General features: G+C 40.0%; 1 protein-coding gene and 1 long non-coding RNA gene across 15 annotated transcripts in view; one reads left to right on the top strand and one right to left on the bottom strand.

Moving 5' to 3' along the window:
* LOC308196352 overlaps window positions 1-18,648 on the bottom strand; it is a 108,780-nt gene that overhangs the window by 59,928 nt on the left and 30,204 nt on the right. The gene's annotated exons all lie outside the window — the stretch shown is intronic.
* Window positions 1-18,648, top strand: part of KCNQ1 (potassium voltage-gated channel subfamily Q member 1) — a 409,605-nt gene that overhangs the window by 382,716 nt on the left and 8,241 nt on the right. Inside the window, exon 18 of one of the 9 annotated variants that reach the window (XR_013952151.1) lies at window positions 14,894-15,012. The exons of the other annotated variants lie outside the window; for them this stretch is intronic. The gene's annotated coding sequence lies outside the window, so the exon portion shown is untranslated. The remainder of the gene's footprint in view (window positions 1-14,893; window positions 15,013-18,648) is intronic. 9 annotated transcript variants of the gene reach the window in all.

The raw sequence follows: 18,648 nt of genomic DNA, 5'->3' as shown, positions 1-18,648 counted from the left end.
CTCATTGCCTGGATATTCTCGCTGACCCTATGCATGTTTACATATAGACAAAAGAAACCAAATTTCTGCCATAGATTGATGGGGGGAAAGAAAACAACTATCGTTTTGTCTCAGTATCATGACAAAGGTTTGTAATGTAACTTAACGTGAGTATAAAATTTGGTGCTGGTTAGAGCAATAAAGTAATTAGATGTTAAAAGGAGCAAATATAGTGTAATGGTTAAAAGCCTAGGAGTGGGAATCAGGCCAGCTGGGGTTCTGCTTCCATTCAAGCATGCTGTGCAACTTGGAGTAAGTCAATAAACCTTGCAGGGCTTCAATTCGACCATCTGTAGAATGGGAATAATAAAAATATTATTCCCTGTCTCCCCAAACTGCAGTAAGCCATCGAGATGAGTATTGAGTCAGAGCGCTGTGAGTTGAGAAAAGACAGATTTAAACTTTCCCAAAGTTCAGAAGTTTGGTTCCAGTTCACTTCTGTTTGGGAGGCTTAACTCCACGTTTGCAATTGTAAATCTGTTTTCCTCCCACCTATGTAGCTGGTAGGCTTCTCTTGGCCCGGTGTCACCACTCAGCCAACAAAATGCATTTATGTCCACGACAGTGTCATTTTGAGCCAAGGAAGTATGTTACACTTTGGAAACTGGGGCAACAGGGAGAAGTGTGTGCAGCTGAGGATGAAAAGCTGAAGTGAAACCAAGGGACTAGTAGTTAAATTCTTTACATATTTCAGGGACCTCTCTCTCAAACAGTTCACTCAAGATCCTGCTAAACCAAATCTCAAGAGCCCAAGCTGTATACTGCTAATTATTACAGCATCTTTCTTCTTAAAGTTGTTTTGCAACTCTCGGATGGAATGTGCTCTAGAGCCCAGACATCACCAAGACTTATCTTTGTGCTTAACTCAGTGCACCCTGAGAAATACCGACGAGGTGGTATATGTGGTTACTCTCCTGCATCTTGGTTAGGGTTTAAATGTACACAGTAAGGCGACAGCTGGGACACAAGAAACCCTTAGCCTTACTAAATTATCTTTGAACTGTTTTTAACTATAAATTGTTTTTCCTTTTAACTTAATCTCTCATTGTGGGTCGTAGTTAGAAACAGAAGTGCTGAAATACAAGTCCAGGCTTCCTGGTATATTTAGCTCAACACTGGAGTCTTCAGACTCCCAGATAAGTTCCAGAGATGATTCCAACTGTTTGTTTGTTTATTGAAAGTAGTTTCCAGATCTCTGAGTAGTTCAGAAGGTGAAACAATCAATTAAATATGCCCATGTGCATGCACACATGCACAGAATACCCCCAACGTGGTAAAGGGGGCAGAATGTTTAAAAGGCAACAGGAGCCCAATTCAGTAAAGCTGCAAAGACCACAACAGTTTTGACATCCAGCCTCTTCATATTCTAAAATTGAAATTTCTCACATCTTTTTTATATTATATGCAAGCCAGAAAGCCAATAAAAGAGTAGCAAAATCCTTTGTCAGAGTAAAATGTACATGTTCTCAGAATATGAATTCTTTAGTTTTGCACTCAAAATTGTTTGTAAAAAGAGATATACAAATATAAAATGTTTTACTTTTTCCTGGCTTTGGGGGCTAGCAGTGAGATTTTTTTCACTCAGCCCTCACTACAAGTCTGCTGTATGGGCAGGGCTTACAGTGTGTTGTAAACAGCAGGTTTAAATCAAGGCTAAACTAGTCCTCTTGGTCCAGTCAAAGCCACAGGGTGCTTGAAACTCCAATCTATAGCAATATTGGAAACAAACTACTGCACAGTAGATTTTAAAGACTATTTTTTTCATATTACTCTTTGATACAAATTCATTTTCTTTTAGCTACACAACAGGGCAAAAAACAGGAGACAAAACAAAAGAAGAAGGAAAAAATCCTTTCAGTTACAGAATGACCTTTTCATAGTCTGAAGTTCATGATGCTGCAAAATAGTGAATTTAAAGAAATTTTAAATTACTAAGTTGGGAAAGATTGTTTCTTTATATGCCCTGAAATTCTTTACTTCTTAACAGAGCTTTAAGAGTTGACAAATATTTTGTTTTACACTTGGCAACATGGCAGCCTCAGCCCTGAAAATCATTGTTTTAGCTACCTCAAGGCAATTTTAAAGTTCTAAAATGACTTAAAAGATTTTTTTTCCTGATCAAATATGAAAAGGTTTAATCCTTAGTTTGTGCATGCGTGTTCTGTAACACTCAGTAAAATCTTTGGGAATTCTCCATGTAGTAAGTTTCCCATGAAATTCTGAAAGCAGAGTTTTGCTTTTCTTATCTTATTGTCAAATGATTAAATATATATATATATATATATATATTTTTTCCCCTTTAAAGGAGTAGGAGTTTAACACCCAGTCATCTGTGTGCCACAAGAGTCAGGAAATATTAAGGCTCACAGTTTACTAAAAGACATTATCTTTTCTGCTTTAGATTGACAAGACTTAACGATCATCTGATTGACTGTTTATTTTTCAGTATACGTCTTGGTCACTGACAGAGCTCCGTACATCCTCTGTATTACTGTGGCAGGGCTCCAAGGCAGGATTTGGCTATCAGTTTATTCACTAAATTTTTCATTCAAAATCCCTCTTGAGCTTTTCAGTATGGCTCAAATAAATTATTAGTTGGCTTAGAGTGCTGGCCGTAAATGTTTGGGCCTTTATTTGAGCATTAAAAAAGGCCTGGGAACCGTTTCAGGGAAAGTATTATTAACAAATTCTATGTGATAAAAATCTACTATTTGTTTTGGTTTTCAACCAGGCTTTTTTATTTGGGGGGAAAGGCAGGGAGGAGGTTGGTGGCAATGAGAACCATTCACATCAGAAACAATGTCATAATTGCACAGAGTGGAGAGCCTGTCTAGAAACCAGGATTTCGAACATGGTGTATAAACCCCTTTAGCCAAGGAGGGAGATTCCCAGGGATGGCGGAGGAGCACCTACAGCAGCCAGGCAGGTGGCCTGGGGAGAGGTTCATGTAGAAAGCAAAGGTACAAGTTTTGTTAAAGCATCTCAGAATCAGCAGGCATGCCCTCCTTTCCAGGAAATAATTGTTATCCATACCGACTGCTTAAAGGCAAATTTGAAAGCGTTGCTTTGAAGTGGGCAGAGCATCCTGAGCAAGATTCACTCAAAGGACAATGGTCCCGGAGTTTTCCAGAACTGCCCTGCATTTCCCTTGCAGCAGTCACCAGCACCTTCCTGGTCTGTGTTAAATTACCTCTACACGGTGTTTCTGCTGATGTGTTAATCTAGTCAGGTGTGGTTGTGAGTCAGCATCAGCAAGGCCGGTTGTGTTGTGGAGCTGAGTGTTATTCCACGCAGGCTACAGACCTTGCTGCATTTCCTCTTGAGCTGGGATATTCTTGGTAAACTCTTGGTAAGCCAGAGTTTGATACAGTCCCCAAGAGACAATCAGGGCTAAGATTTTTGACCCACATCTCATAAAACCACATGACCGGCTCATACTGTTTTCTTTCCCCTCTGTATTTTCCCTGGTAATCAGATCAATATGTACAGGACTGGCTTAACAAATTGGGCTATAGGATCAAGATGGTTTCTTACATCACCAAAACTGAACAACCCAGCAGTTTAATGGAAAATTTTCACCTCTGATAATTGGATGGATTTCTGTTTCCTATCCATTTCCACAACTAGAAGACCTGGAGAGGCTTTTTTTTTTATCAAAGATTGAAAAAGTAGACTAGCATTGACGCTAATTGACTGTTCAGACTGAAGCATCTCCAGGGCCTTAATGCTCCTGGGGCTAATCCTAAAGTAAATATGTTGTTGATAGAAAAAGTTATTATTATTATTCTCAACTGTGCTCCTGCTCCATTTAAAGTCTATGGCAAAGGTCTCTCAGTTTTAGAGGACACCCATCCTGCCGTATCTTCACACAGTGATCCCAAAGGAGAGCCTGCTGTGGAGAGCTGACGGGCAGGGCTTGCTCCCTGCTCACCTCAGGCAAAGCCAAAGCTACGAGATGTGCTGCAGTCGCCCGAGGATTGCACTTGGGTTCTTGGCAGTCCCCTGGTTTTGCAGCACTAGCAGTTGCAGTTCTGTACAGAGAAAAACAATTTGCCTCTCCAGGGATTTCTGCTGGAAAGAGCTGGTTAGAGCCACTTACAGAAACAGGAAATTCTTCAGTTTTGTAAATGATTTTAAAACTGATAGCCCTAATGACAGGCATTTCTTTGGGGGCCAGCTCCAAAGTGCCTCCCAAGTGAGCAGGCACTTGTGTCAATATCTCGGGAGCAGCGTGCGAACGGCCAGTAGAGGCTGCACAGTGTCGAGTTTTGTCGTGGGGGGGATTTTTATTCAGAAAGGAAGAAGGCCTAAACACCCCATCTCATAGTTTAGATAGAACTGGCAAAAATAGCATTTTGGACAAAAATGGAAGTCCCGTGAGAAACTTCTGTTTTGTCACATGTGAGCAACACTGCTCTGACAGCATCTTCATTAAATCCTTTTTTGCGATCATTGATTTAGACTTTTCCATTGTGTTAAGCATTTTAATCCCAGGACATTGAAATGCTGCATTTAGACTGTTTTGTAGTCTTTTATTCCTTTTAGGCACATTGGGATTGTGGCATGGTTTTTCCTTCCTTTTTTAAAATGAAATATTTCAGTATTATCAACATTCATTATGAAGCTAAAACCATTTACGTGTTTCCAAATTAAAGTAGTTTGGAATTTCCACTTGAAATATGTCAAAAAGAAATTGTGATATGCCATAATTTCCCATGCAACAGAACTTCTGTTTATTGACAGAGGCAAGTAATGACGGTCCTCTTTTCTGGTAACCAAAAATGTGGTATTGAAGCCAAGTAATGAAGCATGTTTTGTCTCCCATGTAAACATCTTTTGGGATTTATTATGTGTACTCACCTGCTTGTTCTTGGGCATTGGGAGTGCTTCAGATCCTTACTAAATCTTAATGAGACATTTCCCATTATAAGACTTTGTTTTAGTTGTGTATAATTTTAACTATCTGACCTGGTGTTTTCCATTTTGGATATCTCAGACTGAAGGTTTAGGGAATGTTTCAGCTGAAAAGCTTTAGCCATTCCAAGAAGAAAGTTAGGAGGTAACACTATTTGCCCACGTTATTGTGATTATCTTTTAATCTTGTTTTTAATCTTGTTTAATCTTGTTTCCTTGAGGTGCCTGTCTACATCCACATTTTGGAGTGAAGACTTGCAATTTGTCTGCAAGTTGTCGAAATTTCAGGTTCATTTATTCTTTAAAAAAAAATAACCTTTTGGCTAAAGAAAGAACCTCTAAAATCACACATTCTCAGTGAATAATAATGTAAAAATAAATAAAACAAGTTGGTGTTATAATATTTGTCTTCTGAAGGGAAAGTAATATAATAATATGTTGTTCTTTCCTTCTTTAATAAAACATATACTATAAATGCTCTTTTTCCTTTTTTTGTTGAGAACTTGTGAACTGCAGGTCAGATGTTTAGAGAAATCTATTAAGTGATTATTTACTTTTTTTTTTTTTTGAAGCGCAACAGTTTGTTGTTTCTGTGACTGTTTGCACAGGGAACTCTGCAGAGAAATAACAGAATCTAGACTTCCTTCCCGAAACAGGAAATCAAAATATAGGAGGTTTTTTCCTATGTTTGATTTTTCTAAAGCTTCAGGCAGCAAAGCCACCGGTCAGTATTGCTGTGGAATGTGTATACTTGCTATACAAGACGTTCTCCCCCTGCGCGCCCAAAAGCAGAACATGGCTCTAATGTTTGAGCTTGCAAATATAGATTTGAGTACAGCCTTGTAGTTAGTAAGCACAGGGTTAATGAAGGAAGATTATGTTGATTTGAACTTGAAAACTTTGGTTCAATTCCTAGCTTTTGCCCCAGATATTTTTTGTGTGAGCACAGGCAAGACATTTAATCCCTCTGTATCTCGGTTCCATATGTATAAAACAGGAATGAAAATACGAGCTTTGTCCCACCCCTGTTCTATCTCATCTATTTCACTCACGCATTTTTCAAGGCAATGGCAGTGCCTCTCTGTGCGCATGCAGCCCATGGCCCATCAGGGCTCTGACCTCAGGCAGGGCCCTGAGGCACTGGCAGGGAGCCACAATATCGCAGCAGATGGGGCTAGAGCCATCACAGATGCTGCTGCCTGAATGCTACTGGTGGAGCCCATGGCAGCTATTTTCACCTGAGACCAAACTCAGCAGTTTGGCACCGTGACTGGGTTTGCCATTAGGTATGCTGGGCTTTACAGCTTGGAGCCATGCTTGTATTTAGGGCTAGTTTTTGTCCATCTTTGGAGGGTTTACTCTGCAACTGGTACTATTTTAGAGCTGGTTCATTATGGTATCTACCCTGCTGCAAACAAAGTTTAGAAAACTGAAAAGAAGGTTTCTTTAATTAACCGAAAACCAGAGCCCATAGTCTACTTGATATGAAAAATAGACCAAGTTGTAGTGGTATTCGTAGCCTGCTGGAATGGTCGGTTGTTTTGGAAAAAAAAATGTTTTTAGAGGAGACTTGCCAAGAAACTGTTCTCTCAGGAAATGATAAATGGCAGTTTTGAGACTTAAGTGGCCTGTACTGTATGTATGTGTCTTGGTAACTGCTGACTCAATCATGTGTGCTCCTGATGGCTCCCACATTCGCAGCATAGGGAATTTACAGTCCTAATTCACAAACTCATTATTGTCCTGCAGTTCAGGACTTTTACACATGGTCTCAGGATTGTTTTATCTAAAACCAATGCAAACATACATGTTTTTAATTACACTTCAGATAACCATTTGGTTATTATTAATTTTACAGTGTATGCTAAAATCCTTGCAGTTTGTGTTCCAAAAGTAGTTTCTTGGAATACATTCTGCCAGGTTGGGCTTTTTTTTTTTTTTTTTTTTCCCTGCAGTATGTTTTCTATGAAGCTATGCAGGTTTTGGAAATTTAAATAACAGAGAAATGAAAAAATGGTGAGACTTTGCATGGCAGGGATATTTGTTAAAAGAGTGAAAGAAAATGCTGTCACTACATTGCTGGGAAGGAGGGTCTGCTTGAAGCAACACACATTCAGTAATGCAAGTTGGTTGCCATTACAATGGGGATACGTTGTGTGCAAATGCATAAGCCTTTGGAGTGTCCTCTTCTAAATGCTAACAGTGATCCTCATTTTCATGCCATTTATATTACCTTAATCCTGTTGACATCAATAAATTTACTCCTCATTTACTCTGGGGTGAAAGAGAAGCAAATTGGGACTATTGTCTGTGTAGGAGACATTGTTGCAAAACATGTCTCATTCCCCAGTCACAATGGAGGGAGAGTTTCATGGGATACACAGAGCTCAGGGGATTTTTCCTCTAATGTTGCCTAATGAATCTGTCTGAAAAGGGCCATGCAAATGGCAGAAAAATTTTGCATATACATGTCCGTGAAAATCTACACTGTGCTTGTCAATTTGCAAGATGAAGTAGGGATTTAAGAATTTGGAGATGATTTGATATAAAGTGAATCAAATGATCTTGTTAGAATTCCTAGGCACCTCATAAAGAATTGGCGTATTTGGTTATTTGCATCCTTGAAAACCTTTTCAGCATTCACGCGGGAGGCAGTTGTGAAAATGCAGAAAGCTTCAAAGAGCCTTTGCTCCTGTTCTTTGTTGTTCCTGAACAAATTCGTCTCCCGCTCCCTGTTTAATTACCCAGCTGTATGGTGCTGTCGATGCAGAGAGGCTGAAACAGCTCCATGGAGAACCCTGCCCATGCCATCTGCCATTCACTGAGTGCCCCTCTCCTGGGTCGGAAGTGATGTTACTTTTATATGGAGGAAAGCACGAAACCTTGGAGTGCATTAAATTGAAGCAAGCACCTATCCAAAGTAACTTTCTGCTCAGCAATTTGCCCGTGAGAAATGTGAATTTTAATTGCTGCCTGTCCAATTAGAAGAGGCATGTGAAATGCAGGTATTGCTGCCCCCTCTGACCGGTTACATGCTGGTTTTCAGATCATATAAAATCGATTCTTCAAGTTTTGTATAATGTTATTCCTGAGATCTTTTTTCTGGATAGCAGAAAGTCAAGAAATAGCAGTAAGAGCAGCCTAGAAGCAGGCTTATCTGTCAAGTTGGTGACAGCATTCTTGTATGTATTCGTAGCTTGAAAAGCCAAACAGTGTACGGCACATGTGTACTCATTTGTACATATTGCATGAAGGTTTCTGAATAGAAATGACAGGCAGAAGAGTAATGAAGGATGTCAGGTGTGGCCCGGTAAGCAGTGATGAACAGGTGTAAGTGCAGACCCTGAGCCAAAGGCAGGCAAGAATTAACACTGCCTTCCTGAGCTCGAGGAAGCACCAGCACTGATGAGCATCACTGAAAAGCGAGCAGGGACTGTCTGGGGAGAACTGCAGTGGCTGTCGATGACTTCAAATGGGAGCTACATCAGTGAAAAAAGTATGAATGCCAACCCTGGTGTTTGAGTTCCGGCATAATTTTATGTTCATAAATAGCATCTATGGATCACGAAGTGAATAAAATGAAATTATTTGTCATTTCTCACATTTGCAAGTTTTGCTGTGTCAGGCACTACTATATACAATGAGAGATGAAAAAACGTAGTTTATATAAAACTCAGAACATAGCTTAAATCTAAAAATAATGTTAAACTTCACATTTCAGTAATTGTATCTGATTATTTCCTCTATTCATCCAGACCTTCTAGACTGTCTTATTGTGCCCAGCAGTGGGGTATTGCAGTCTTTCACCTTTAGAGAGTTCAGAGATTGAGTATATTTCCAGGTTTGCCTGGCCCTGCAGCACCAGAACAACAGCTCCAGCAATGTAATGATGTCCGTCTCCTGGGGTGGCTGATTTAAAACCTTTGCCATGAGCAATGACCCCCGAGTGAGTGAAGTGTATAATTAGTACAGGTGTTCACTGTACGAACAATAGCAGTTATAGGCTCTGGAACTGTCTGCAAAGATTGAGTTTGTGTCATTTTCTACACATGGAAAGTTTCTTTGTCCAGCATGGATACACAAGCCCTAAATTAACCGTAGAATTATAAATAGACCATGGTTACAATACATAAGGAGAGAAACCTCATTTTGACCTCTTGTATTGTGTAGTCGCTGTTATGGACAGAAAGCTACAGACTCAGCCGTGACTGGCAGTTCATTTACTGCCTCTGCAGAAGATCAACAGCAGAACAGAGAATGGGCAGGAGTTGTAAAGAGTTGTACCTAGCCTACTCTGCAAAATAAACCTGTGTTACATGGAGTCACAGCACACAGAATTATCGAACCCAAGTGATGAGACAGTTAAAGGCTCAAAAATTGGGTTCACATATACTTCCTCACAAATACATCGGGCTTCATCACAGAAAGGCTTGCTTGGGAGCAGAGGGCACTTCGGTAAAGGAGGTGTCAAGCAGCTCTCAGCACTGCTTCGCAAATGAGCTTGAGAAAGTTTGAGCTATGTGAAATACTCATGTTGAAATGTTTCCCTGGAAAATGACACTTACTCCTAGGCCTTGCGACCGTTCCATATAGAGGAACGGCCTTGAACCACTGTGACTGAAACTGGCTTCGTTAGCCAGAGGGTTATTTTGCTATTGTATTCGTGGCTCTGTTGTGCTGCAGTGAGGGGGAAGGATCAAGATAAAGTGATATTTGTGATGATGTGTCTGTATGTCTGCACATCATCTGCAGGCCGTGGATTTATGAGTTTTTCAGTCAGTAGTACTGTTATATAAATAATGCATATCAGAGAGCTGGTCACACATGGTCTTCTCACTTGCAGCTGTACACTGCAAGTTCTGGCTGAGCCAGAGAGGAATAAGTGCAACCAGACCCCCTCCGCCTTCTCTGTAAATCAGCTTCTAAAAGGCAGCATCAGACACTGGCATCGTTGTGACAGTCTGGTCCCACGCAGAAAGATGTCCTGGCATGGCTACTGTGGGGTTTTCAGGCGCTGTGGATGCTGTTCCTGGTTCTCAGTTGTCATCTTCTGCAGGACTTCATGCAAGTCATTTCACCTTCTGTTGTTTCCATTTCCTCAGTTGTGAGGAGTGTGTATTGTAAAGCCTTCTGAGGCTTTATGGAAATAGAAGCACTTGGTATGTTTATCATTTTTATTATTCCCATTGTCGCTCAGCATCTATCTTAAAACTTAGATATAATTTGAGAAGATTATCTCTTGATTTGAAAAGACTATTGCTTTTAAAGACTATAAATCAACAGTGCAGGAACTATAAAGTAAGGAAGAGCAACTTACACCTGAAAGGAACTGTGCTGCTTGAGGCTGAATTAAACTCCTTTCACTTTTCAGAGCAGATGTGTCAGAGCTAAAATTGTTAGCTGCATCACACAAAGTCATTCATGAAAGTGGATGAAAATATCTTAGTTGAATCAGAATAATGTTAGCATTTTAATCTGTAAAGTCCTTAGTAGGTACTAACCTTTTTTCAGGGGTTAGGGGTGAACAAAATTCTCCAGTGACTAGCTGATTACTCTGTTGGATGGGAAAAAAAGATACTACTTAGAGACTAGCAGAAGAAAGAAAACAAATAACTCTGTAGTAACTTCTTTCACTCTTTCAGAGAAAATATGCAGAGGGAAAAGAAATGCCTGTAGCTAAACCAATTTGTGCGGCAATACTCAGATCTTCCAAGTGCAGCAGGGTCTGGCTTCTGGGAACACAAATGATCGATCTCTGGGAGGAACAGGCTGCAGCTTGCTTCAGAAAGCAGGGCATTGATTCTCTGATGTTCCCTTCCCAGTGTGCCACATCTAGTGAGGGCCTTCCTGACTGATGCCCGAGCCCAAGTTGGTGCCTCTGTGGTGATGAAGATGAAATACTTTAGATGAGAATTAGTGATGTTTCTCATCCCTAGTAGTCATTGAAGGCTGTTGTATGTTGTCATCAAACTGCTACTCTTTCTTTCCTATCTGTGAACGCTGTGGGGTGTTACTGGGTGCTGTGGAACAGATGCTGCCTTCCATCTCAGAGAAGGTACATTTTGTTATTGATCTAACAGGGGCTAGTACAGCCCTTAATAGCAGGGCTTGAGGGCAGCTATGAATTCATGCTCTTCCTTTGTGCAACTGATAACAGTTCTGGTGGGGGGGAGTAGAGAAGAGAAACGTCACAAAACTTTATGTGCAAGACTGTCACCACCTCTGCCTGAAGGATTTTCCAGTATTTCATCATGTCTAGACTATATGTACAGTGTTATCTTGTGCAGAAGTCTCCTCTATCATAGGATAAAATTACAAAGCCCAAATCCTTTTTGTTTTGAACAGTAATTATCATCATTATCTTAAGAATGAATAATCCAGGCTACTGCCTATGAACCAGAAGAATAGCAAGAGATGGATGCACATCTAACATCTGGAGCTGGGCAGATCATTTAATCTGCAAGCCTGTCATGATGATTAATCAGCTAGGAAAGACTGTGAGCCTTTTGCTTCGACCACTGAGCTGTTGCTTATACTGCCAATAGATCCACTTTTTGAGTCATGGTTTACCAGTCCAAATAAATGCCCGGTCTGGCTATATTCCTAGAAGAAGCTATTGACAAGGAAAAGCACTAAGGATTTTTTGTTATCTTTGTCATCCATTACATTTTTCAAACATGTTATTTTATCAGAAATGTTTGTTTACTTTTGAAGTCATTATAGCTTAAAATGTTATGGAGAAGAGCCTTGATATTTTAACTGACTCAATACCGGAGGGAAACCTGCAGTTGAACCAATTTGGAAAGTTAACCCATGCAGCACTTGTCACTGGCAGTAGCCAAGCGATCTGTCTCTCCATTTTCAAAATGAGTTGAGCTCCTGAAGTATTAGGAGATTGGCTTAAAGACATAGGGTTGTATTTAAGGAAAAAAAAAAAGAAGAAAAAAAAAAGGAAAAACTGTTTTTTGAGACCTTGATGTACATTTAAGACCTGTTTTCAAGGTTTTCCCTGCAATAAGTCTGATTTAAAGCTAGCTCTGGAAATTGAAGCTGATACTCTTGCATAACTGGTTAGCTCCAGAACTTGGGATTGGAAGAAAAATGTCCAATGCTACAAAACGCAGAACAAAATAATCACTTAATTTCCCCCAAATTCAATTGGCAGAGCTGTTGAACTCCTGCAGGCATGGGTAATGACTCTGTATGACCCATGAAATTTGAGTGAAAACCCTTCTTCATTAGCAGTTGGTTGCCTTTGTTGGAGTTTTGCTTCTGGTATCCGTACTAGTGTGCCTTTATGAATAATGCCATGGCAGCCAACAGGCAGTTCCTTTTCCTTTTAAACGTGGGTTTCCACTGGTAAATATATTAGGTTCTAGTTCACTGGCTGGTTATTTGCTGGCTTGTGATTGATTGCTTCTGCCTCAGCTTCTTGAAGTGGTCAGGAAACAAATGAAATGCAGCTTTTGGGTGTCCGAGGCACTAGACTTTGGAGGGTGCAGAGCACCTGCATCTTCTCTGGATTTCAGTGGTGTTGCTGGATGCTTAGCTTTTCCACAAAACGAAAGCTTTATTATTTTTCAAGCATTCTGAAGGAGATTTTTCCAAGGGTATGATTTCAGCAGAAGTGAATGGAAGTTAGAAAGGGAGGGGAGTGGAGTGAGCTCACAGACATTTTTATCACTGATAAACTTCACCTCTGATCTTTGTGCAGGCCTCTGGGAAAGAAAAGTGCCTTTGGATTGTTTGTGGTTTTCTTTCGTTGTGCTGCGTTTTCCCACTGCAATGTTCTGTCTGTGTGTTTGTAACGCTTAATGCAACAGTGAAAATACAAGACAGCCTCCTTTCTGAGGAACTAACTCAGGCATATGGCCCCGGTTTTTTGTGTTCAGAATGGGTGCAAACTTGCCACCTTATTTATCACTAGAATTTCTAACCTGCGAATGCCATGGCCCATAAATGACTCCTCCATAATAATATTTATCAAAGTATTTCTGGTCTAATTATTCATGCTGAGCTTGTTCTCTAAAAATTTCTCTTGAAAGAATCTTTTTAAAGATTTTTCTTTTGAAAACAAATTCATGACCACATCAAACAGAGATTCATGTTGCCGTTGGTTTAATTACCAGCAGCAGCCCTCAGGGAATCTCAAAACTCGCTGTTATTATAATTGCTTCTCTCTCTTTCACTCCCCCACTCGTTTTTCCCGACCATTTTTGATTGCTGCAGAAGTCATCGTATGGTTATTAATTTTGTAAGCTCATTTTAGGTACAAAGAAGTTTTATTTCTTTTCTGCCCATATAATAACTATCAAATCACAAATAATGAGTAGATTGCAGATGCTAAAAAAAGAACTGGCTAAAAAACTTTTTTGAAAAAACGATTGAAGTGATCTTGTTCTTTAACATTTCAAGTAAAAAGCAGACTGTTGTGCCATTCCCTACTCATGCTGTCCCATCCATTTGTGATATTTGCCATCCAATAGAATCTCCCACACAGAACTCTCAAGGCATGCTGCAAACTATTAACGATGCTTCATTTCATGCAACCCCATTTCCCCCCACCCTGTGCACAGTTTCCGAAAGGGAAGCCTCAGGCAGGTGCCATCATCATCTGTGCCTGTAGCACCTACAATCCTTTCCTCCCGCTCCCTGCTGCATAACGTCCATTGTCCTTTCTGCCCATTCCTTGCCCTGCTCTGGTGGTATTCACCCCTACCTTTAGGAGACACGTTCGGTCAGACAAAGCATGTGAACCACTGCAGTGGGTTCAGGTACCCCAGCAACTGTGGAAGTAAAGCCAGCCAACAGTTCTGAAGACGACCCTTGATTTTCAGGTGCTTGGCATGAGGTGTATCAAGGGACCTAATGCCAGCAGAAACAGATTCCTCATTCTGGCCAAACTCGGGCACACCACACCTTACTACCCGTGCCATTTCCTTGAAGCAAGAAAGGAGCGAGAAGAATTTTCGAAGTGGTAGTGGTGACATGCAGCAGCACAGCACTGCGCTGCAGTAATTCGTGCTAACTCCCATTTTCAAGCTTTGCATAGACTGAGCTTCGTTGTTCTCATTTCCTTTAGCTTACTGACAGTAAACAAAGTTGTGGTGAATTAACTGAACTTGTTCTTGTCTGCCTGCTTTGGGCAGGGAAGTAGGGCTGATGTGGCTGTGCCATAGCTGAGGTATACGTTTAGTTTCCACTGTGAGACAGAATTTGTGTCTGCTCTAAGATCCATAACCTGTGGGTGAGTCTCACTTTCTATTCCAACTGGAAAACGCTGTGCACCTCATCTGGCTTTATTACCTTTGAAAAGGAGTGTGGATGCCTCATTTGCGTGAAGCGAGAAACATTAACATAAGCAGTGCTGACCTAACTCAATGTGATGCATGGCATATTTGCTTTAAAAAGAACTGCAGCCTCAAATGTGTTTTGAATTAGGAAAAGTGTTTTAGAGAGAGAAAGCAAAAAAGGAACCATTTCTTAGCAGGCATCTGAAAAATAACAGTTCAGAGGAAGGAGGAAAAATGTATTTCTAACACTGGGGGATTATGAGCGTATATCTTATTCTTTGTTTTTTAAAAATAAAATCTTGGCAACTTCAGTGCATACTATGATGATCCAGAACTAGAACAGCTACTCAATGGTGAAATTATCAGCAGTACTCCGGCAAGAGGTTATTAGTCATAGTCCCAGTATCATACGAGAGCAAGAGCCAAGGATTCAAGAAACAAAACATTCCCCTTTGGAGAGAGGTCAAGATTAGTCAGTTTTGTTTTGTATAACTGGTGATGGTGGTAGGGGGGGTTGGTTTGGTTTGGTTTGGGGGTTATTTTTCTGTGGAGAAGAGCTTTGGACATATTTTTATGTTAGTTTGGTCTTTTACTTTTTTTGAACCCTGACGTGTTGTTAATATGCCACTGTTCCACATTTGAAACAGGAATCTACAGCTAGGAGAAAGCTGTTGTCTGATAGCCAAATTCCTGACAACAAAAATATGGAGTGATATTCAGAGGCTGTACTGCCGTGATTAAACCCAGCAAAGAGAGTCCTCCGGAGGCAAGTACCACAGGGAGTTTTCTTCACATCTGTGGAACTGAAGCATCTGAAAAATAAATGCCTGTTAGCTACACAGCATCTTTCTTTCCCCTGAAGATAGGTATTGGGGTGCTCAGCCAGAAGGGCACAGTGTAGGAACATCTTGGTGAACACAAAGGTGATTGGGAGTCAGAAAGCAATCAGTTCTACAAACTTCTTTCTCGTTAGAGAACTGAAAAGTGCTTTGAGATGTGAAGATCTGCCTAGGACAGGAAAGATGATATTTAAGGTTTTATTAGAGCTCTTCCTTCCAAGTTAAAGATGTTTAGCAAATCCGCTGCCTGGCATTAACTTCACTGTCTCAGTTTTCCCCACTTTGTGATAACAATAACAGTAGCTATCTACTGCAGCATGGTGCTGTATAGATAGGCTAAGGTTCTCAGGGCTTTGGATATAAGATGCGCTAATTACTGCCATTTATTCTATAACTGTATCCAAACTATTGCATAAAGATAAGTTGTTGGGGTTTTTCAGGTTTTGAGTTTTTTTGTTTGTTTGTTTGTTTGTTTTCAGTTTTGTTTTGACCAATACTTTCCTTAATTTTCTTGTTATCTTGAGCCTATTCAACATCCTCCATAAAGCTGGATTTCCATTTAAGCATACTTTGGGAAACTGTTTAGGGTGATGGTGCTAGATGGATGCCCAGTCATTTTTGTGGATACATAAACTCTCATATTTTTGATATCTTCGGTTGTCTTTTAAGGAAAGAATCCCTCTGTTCTTGCCAACTTGTATCTTATTTTTAAATGAAAATGGAAGAAAATTGTGACTGGCAAAAGAGATGTCATTTCCTGAAGGTGAGGCAATAGTAAATGACGATAAAGAAATTCTTGAAAAATCCAAAGTATTCTATTAATAGGATAGGGGGATTTTATCTTCTTCATTAGCTTCTGATAAAAGTTATATTTAGAGACAAGACCCTTCAGTTTCCTGGGTTCATACAAGCAAAGAAAAACATTTCAAAGTCCCTTGTTCATCTACAGCTCATGTTCTGATACTCAATTAGAGTAAAGGGTTAAAAAATAATCTCTGACCTTTGTAATATTTTAGTTTTAAAAAAAAGGCTGTATCCTGAGGCTGTGCTGGGCCAAAGACTGTAGATTTTGGACACTGTCCTAACTTGAAAATTTCCATGTGTTTTAAGTCTTGTCTCATTTATCTACAACAAGAGTTGACCACAAATGTTAATTGCTTGGCTATAGCCCTCTGGATGCCAGATAGATCTGTGAGTGTTGCACACATCTGGGCACGCGTTCAGTGCTGCGAGGCCAGCGGGGCTGGCTGGGGAGTTTGGGGAGTGATTAGCAATCAGAGGGACTTCTTAGCCCAAATCTACACCTAGAGCTAAAGAAAGATTCTCAGGAAGAGCTGGTTTCCAGTAGTTTGGGTGTTTTAAATAAGCCAAATATTTTTGCAAGAAGTTGTTAATAGCAACCACAAAAGCGCTGAACCACAGCCACCATTTCCAGCTCTCTTTTCTCAAGCAGCAGCAGTTCACAGTCTCCACTTCTTGCCATCTTCACAGCCACTTCCATCTTGCTCCTTGTTTCTGTCTCGACTAGCAGCATTTTAGGTCATCCAACCTTGCCTTTTTTTTTTTTTTTTTAACCCTTGGGCTTTGAATCCTCTCTGTTTTTAAAATAACCACTGCCCCAGAATCTTTGCACCATTTGAGGTCTTGTACTCTGTAGCCATCCGTGGCCAAGTATACTTTGCTCTTCCGTGACTAATTCTTCCTTTTGGCAGTGTCCTACCCACCTCCTTAGTAGAAGTAGTATATATTCATTTTACCTTGCTTCCCTTAGTCAAGCAGCAAGTTATATCCAGGTAATTTTATGAAGGTGACATGAAACAGCATCTGTCCTTTTATTGTTGCCCCTTGTTTCTTTGTAGGTCTTAACAGTTTCTCTCATACCTGACATTTTGCCAGCTGCAAATCCAGAAGCATTTATTTGCATCAAGATTACATACATGAGTTGTGTGTAAGTGATTAGAAATAGACAAAGATAGCTGTGAAGGCTGCTGTTTTATTGCATAATATCTTCTTCAACTACTGCTGTCGCTGAAGGCTGTATCTTAATTTTCATCTGAGGGAAAAATGGCAGTATCATAAAAGAGACAGTTACAAAACATGCAGCCAATATTCTGTGCTAGGTAATATGTAAGCCGTATTTTGTACAAATCACACATTCCTGTTACACAGTATTTAAGTGACTTGTTCATATCACAGTTTTTGACCTGTCAGGACATGTCTCTTATTATTGGCAGTTTCAAATAGAATTCAAGAGAGACTTCTAATATGAAAAATAGTATTATGGTTGTAATTATACTCCTCTAAAAATCATGAAAATCCACGTGAAAGAAATTGAACCGAGCAAATAGCTAGCCAGAGGTGTCAAATTTCCAGACACTTTGAGGATGTTTTTAGGAAAATATATTTTTCTTTAGGGAAAAGGACATGTGGACTTCTCTTCAGTACAAGGACCTAATTATCAAAATTGCTTTCCCAATTCTAATTAAAAGAAAGAATGCATAGATTAACCCTCTGATTTTTCCTATTTCCTATTGCTTGAGGATCTGTTACCCTAAAGCTTGTACTCTACATTCAAGACAAAATTCTTCAAAAGAACAATAATTACTCTAAAATGCCACAAAGTTATAGTCACTAATCAAATGTCCACATGTTGGTGTTAGCAGTGCTACCAATTTGTTTTACTTTCCAACATAATTCAGAAAAATGTGACAGCTGAATTTCTATACAGTGCCTCAAGAATGTACTGTGTCAAGTCAAGCCCCTTGTTAACAGCAATTCACTCTGGTTTCAAGGTAACTCCTGGAGAATCAGAGGCAATGCCTGGTTTGTATATCCCAGTTGTTTCTGAGCTCTGGCCCAGACTCAGTGGCTCAGAAGTTTCTTCCCAGCCCCAGCTCACCACTCCACTGAAAGCACAGAGCAGCACACATTGGTTAATAGAGAATTAGCAGCTACTTAGGGGTTGCAACTACTAAAAAGTAAGCTTTTTCTTATGCTTTTAAGAAATGTGGGAGAAAAAAAAATACTATAAAAACACAGAGTAAGGAGACCAGCAACAGTCTCAGTTTACTGAAGAAAAAAATGAAAGAAAGAAAAAAGAAAAAAAAAGCTGTTAGTATCTCAAAGGGAAGAAACTGGCACTGACAGCTTTATACAAGACAGCTGATTTTAGGATACAGTGTGTAACAAGTGCCTTTCTTTCCAAAGATGCTTTCTTCTCAAAGTTGTCTGTTTTACTTGTCAGTTAAGACAGTGGTTGCAGTGTTAATATAATATTTTCATTGACTAGTCATGTGCAGCCCACAAAACCTGCTAATTTGGTTCCTCAGAAGCTCAGCCTTTATATTTTTCTAGCCAGGAGTAATGTTATATTAGAAGAGAGTGTTTTCTCACCAGCTCCACTTCCTCTATCCTTCCCCCAGACACCACACACATACTCCCTTCTTTGGACAACTCTCAAGAGAAAGTACAGACAGTCTGGAGAACAAATCTTCCTTCATGCAGATTACATTCTCCTATAAACACCTCAGCGACTGGTATATAACCTCCAGCAAGAATGCTGC

The sequence above is a fragment of the Anser brachyrhynchus genome, assembly GCF_964034855.1.
Source record: "Anser brachyrhynchus genome assembly, chromosome: 5".
In the NCBI taxonomy this organism is placed as follows: domain Eukaryota; kingdom Metazoa; phylum Chordata; class Aves; order Anseriformes; family Anatidae; genus Anser; species Anser brachyrhynchus.
This window is presented reverse-complemented; position numbering and strand designations above follow the sequence as displayed.